The following is a 4,963-nucleotide window of genomic DNA, read 5'->3' on the forward strand; positions in this document are numbered from 1 at the left end:
AATGATTGTCTTGATACTGTCATGCATAGGACCTTTTTTTCTGTCCTGGACTTGTTTTGGACTCAAACCCGAACCTCTTTGGACTCTGTCTTGACTTGGACTCGACTAAGGTGGTCTTGACTACAGCCCTGGTACATATATTAACCCTTGTGTTGTCCCCAGGTCAAATTTGACCCGTTTTCAAAGTTTTTTTATATTTAAAAAATGTAGGTTTTTTCCACACTAAATTGACCAAATATAACATGGATACATGGATATATGTTGTATGGAAGCCATAAATATATATATATAAAAAAAGAAAGATTGTTTCCTTAAAATGTTGAGTGTTTAAGATCCCTAACCCGGACTAAACTTTGATCTGTGATCCACTCAACATCCTCTGATTGTAACTAATTGAAATAAAATTGAAGTATACCGTCATATAAATTGGGTTTATTGACCATGAATTTAAAAAAGCATTGGAAATAGTGACAAAAAACGTATTTAAAAAGCTTTAGTTTTAATTTTGAACCAGATGGACAACAAGTTCATGGTCAGCGGGAAGACAACATGAGGGTTAAAAGTTAGGTGCCCAACGTACCAACGGCCAATACCGCAAAGATGGTTCAGGGGAGGACAGTTTTCTGGGGGGACTCAAAATAAACTTCAGATCAAAAATGCTATGTGACCCCAGTCCGGGTCCACCTGGAGGCTAAATTGAATCTAGTCTTTGTGTGCTACAGTCATTCGTTGTTGTTGTTGCGATGGAAGATGGAGGGAACAGCTTCAGGTTAAACGTCCTGGAGTTCATGTTTACAGTCTGGCTTTGCGTCAAAGTGAATGATTTATCCGGAGGAGCTCGGAGCCGCGGGCTGGTCTGGCATCGATTAAGATAAGAGTGTGTTGATGTCTGTGGTTCTTGTGGCACGGCTGCACGTCTAATTTTCACTGTCTCTGGTGGAAAATTGGGGTGAACTTGAGGCACAGTTGCCAGTTTCTGAAGTGTACACGGTTCCCTGAACCAGATGAGGATGCCGGGGCAAAGGCCAAGAGGAACACTTTGCAGTTCTCTGTAACCCGGCACAGCTGATAACAGATCACTTCATGATCTTTTATCCTGTGTTCCTGTGAGGACTGAAGCCAGTTTTCTCATCTTTGATGTGGGGAGCAGTGTACACAACCTCAGCTACCTCAAAGGAGCTCATTTTACACCATTTACTCCTGGCACACTAGTGCATTTCATGCCCAGATAAAGCATTTTGAACTCAGGAGTAAATGTTGTTTGCTGGAGGCGTTTTATAAGTCGAGTACATTCACAGATGCCAGGAGAGGAAGAAGCATGTCCTGGGTTTGATGTTTTGGGAATCGAGCCGAACCCCTGACGGAGGGCCGATCGGGGCGGGCAGCCAAAATAACAGATTCTCTCACATACGCCATCTGCCACGTGAATATGTTCCAACACCGACGGACGTCACCAAGTCACATTTTCACTCTGATTCTGGCTGCTAGGACGCTTCAGACTCCATGGAAGCTTTGGACTTTACACGCTGCTTATCCAACAAACCTGTAGACCTGAATCAGGTGTAAGTTTGATTGTACGTTTTTTTTTTTTTTTTATCAGTCAAAGGTGAGGTGGTATTACAAATGAAATCGGATATCTATCTATGGAAAAACAGACATTTCCAAAATGTATCAATACCTTTTTAAAAATTTAAGATTCACGCGATTTTTGACTAATGGCTGAAAATCACTACTTAGGCATTAGATTACAATATTTTTTTGGGGTGCTCCAAAAGGTTTTCCCCTAAAACAAGTTCCTTTACGAGGCTATTTTACTGAGCACCACCCAAGACGGATTCATGATTTTTTAAATTAAAATTTAATTTATAATTTTATACTTTTAATGAATCCCCAGTGGGGTCTCAGTGTATTATTTGTAATTGTTTGTTTGAATACATACAATAAATAAAAAATGTGATCACAAAAAAATATTATCCCCCAGTGGGGAAATTACAATTTACACACAGGCCTGAAAATACACACTTAGGTCATTTTACATGCACAAATGGAGAGATGTCAGAGTGAGCCTTGCTCAAGCGCACATTGACAGTGCCCAGGAGGTGAACTGGCATCTCTCCATCTACCAGTCCACACTCCGTAATTCGGTCTATACAGGGTCTTGAACCAGCGACCCTCTGGATCCTAACCCAAGTCCCTATGGACTGAGATACTGCCACTTGTGATTGTTTGAATGAAATGCCAATGAAACAGAGCAGAGTGTTTTTCCCTTATCCCAGACTGGTGTTTCCGGACCTTCTTCCACCGCGCTGTGGAGGAAGGTCTGGCAATGCGAGACTAACTGTGGTTTAAAGAGTTTTTGCAACTGAGCATGAAGTGCTTTATCAGACCGAGGGTGGTCTCAGGACACAGAGGACCTCTCTGATGCTTCAACTGAAAATAAACCATAAAAAAAAAAAAAAAAAAAACTCCACACTGGACTGTAGCGCGTCTCCTCCTTCACCTCTTAAAACACTCAGTAACACAACCCTGCATCAGCACTTTCCGTGAAGCACACACACACACACACACACACACACACAGATTGGTTAAACCATGTTAAACCAGAGCCGAGAGAAGCATTCCAACAAATATTCCTGGTGACTGAATGTGGTCGCGATTCATGTTCCTCACACGAGAGCCTGAAAACAAAAAGATGGAGGACGGGACCCACCAAGGATGAAATCTTTCCACCCCAGCAGAGCCAAGCGCTGATCCCAGGACCCGGTGAGCACCGAGGCTCCTCTCTGCCAGGACCGTGGCCATTGGTTAGTTTGGGTTTAGGGAGGAATTTTTTCAGATGGAGAAAACAGATGGACGACCTCAGAGGAAGAGAGAGAAAACTAAACTAATGGAAATATTGAAATCTGAAAACATCTGATCTTTTTCAAAGGGAAACTACATGATGATTGACAAGTATGGATCTTGGATCTTTACTTTTTTCCAAGATAACCTTGTGTGTTTTGCCTCGACATCAGAGCTCTACTCGTTCATAGCAACTTCCTGTTTGTTCACTGTCATAGGGACGTCAATGCAATCCGTCCATCAAGGAGGAAGGTGGAGGAAGGTGGAGGAAGGTGGAGGAAGACGTTTTATTAGCAGAGACTAACTGTGAATGTTGTGAAAACCTTTTGTAAATTCCCCTAAGCAAAAGAGGAAATCATTTCTTTTTCAATTCAGGTGTAACAGCAGCTCAAAGACAACAGAACACGTAAATGGGCAATTTAAGAAAAAAGATAATAAAAGGGATGTACAGGTAGAATAAGAGTTGAGCTAAAAATAGAAACTATGCAAAGACAAAGTTACGAGGTAAAGTGACAGAGGCGGGGAGAATAATGGTATAATAGGATTAAGAATGACACTTAGTGTTGTCTCTATCAATATACCAACATAATAGAAATATAATATAGTATTTATCTAGTAACACAGTTTAACATATTAACATAATATGATTTAGTATAGTCTAGTAAAAAGAAGGGTTAATGGGTTCAGTGAGGCTTTTAAGTGAGAACATTCAAGCACGTTTGGATTTTCTTACGAAGATTGTTAAACTAAAAAGACCTTTTTATAGCCGCCTGTGATGAACTCTCATCCAGCTGCTCTCTGACATTCCTCGAAAAACCGTGCCCTCCCGTGTAGAAGTCTTTATGAGTCAGAGCGTCTGCTAAATGACGACAACTCCACCTAGATGGGACCTTTTTAATGTCTCCATTATGACTGGTGTGCAGTTTTTGAGCAGAATGTTTTTTGCCTGCTGGGTAAAAAACACTGCTCAGAGACTTGAAAAATGCTCTGCTGTGCGACCGATTTCTACATTACAAAAACTTTCTCCACTGCAAGGGTATTGTTAAGGGTGAGCCAACATTCCTGGCATGGCAGGGCACTCTCCCCCTCCTTCCCCTTCCTGCATCACCCAGTCTACGCTCAAGCCATGCTGGAGCACACAGGGTTCCCGCCTCCCTCAGGGTTTAAAAAAGAAATACATTTTATCGTCCTCTGCGGCTAAACAAAAGCTGCAAACTTGATTATTTGTTTTAGCTTTTATAAAAATGAGAGTCAGTTACTTGTTACTTTAACAGCTCACCTGTAGATGCTGCACACAAGCCGATAATCAGCGGTCCGGGGGAGGGTGGGGGTCTGTTCTTCGGGGTCACCGCGGGGGTCATGGTGGCCCTCTGCGCCGTGAGTCCGACAGGCCTGTGGTCTTTCCCCTCTGTGAGTCTGAAAACACAAGACAGCCATGCACACTTATATACAGCCCGGAGAGGAGAGGGAGGAGAGAGCGACAGCACCACAACACAGCGATTAGAGAGCAGAGAGGGAAGGGGGGAGGGGGGCAAGAGACATAGAGACACACTGTAAAGAGAGAGAGAGAGAGAGAGAGAGAGAGAGAGAGAGAGAGAGAGAGAAAGATTTTAAATCCCTGTGAGTTTTCTGAGCTCCTCTGAGGTCTGATCCTCTCTGGAAGAAAAGTCTCAGCTCATTAGGAAGACAGACAGAAACACAGTCAACAGCAATTTTTCCATACACAAATGTGTGTGTACATGTCTGTGTCAATACATTTACTCAAGTTTAGTACTTAGGTACACCTATGAGGTACTTTACATATTTATGTATGTAGTTGAAATACGAAGGGTGACTGTATTCTGTGCATATGTAACTTTATTGCTTTTACAGTCAACATTAAAGGTTTTTTGCTGAGTTTTCAATGTATTTTTTTTTTGGTATTTGGAAGTTACTAAAACGGGAGCTGAGAGGTCTGAACCAGCACCCTGAAATGTACAATAGCTGATGATGCTGCATTTCTTGCGCAGTTGCAGCACTGCTTGCACTTTTGGACCCATTCTTTCTCTCTCTACATTTTTGCTGAACATTGGGACAGGGAATCTCGACCAGAACGTGCCAGTCTGCTCCTTCTAAAACCAGT

At 42.3% G+C, this 4,963-nt stretch overlaps 1 protein-coding gene across 1 annotated transcript in view; it reads right to left on the reverse strand.

Moving 5' to 3' along the window:
• hyal4 (hyaluronidase 4) overlaps nt 1-4,355 on the reverse strand; it is a 13,538-nt gene extending 9,183 nt beyond the window's left edge. Inside the window, exon 1 of the mRNA XM_032522968.1 lies at nt 4,121-4,355. The gene's annotated coding sequence lies outside the window, so the exon portion shown is untranslated. The remainder of the gene's footprint in view (nt 1-4,120) is intronic.
• Nucleotides 4,356-4,963: the final 608 nt, after the last annotated feature.

Source organism: Etheostoma spectabile, chromosome 8 (assembly GCF_008692095.1).
Source record: "Etheostoma spectabile isolate EspeVRDwgs_2016 chromosome 8, UIUC_Espe_1.0, whole genome shotgun sequence".
Taxonomy (NCBI): domain Eukaryota; kingdom Metazoa; phylum Chordata; class Actinopteri; order Perciformes; family Percidae; genus Etheostoma; species Etheostoma spectabile.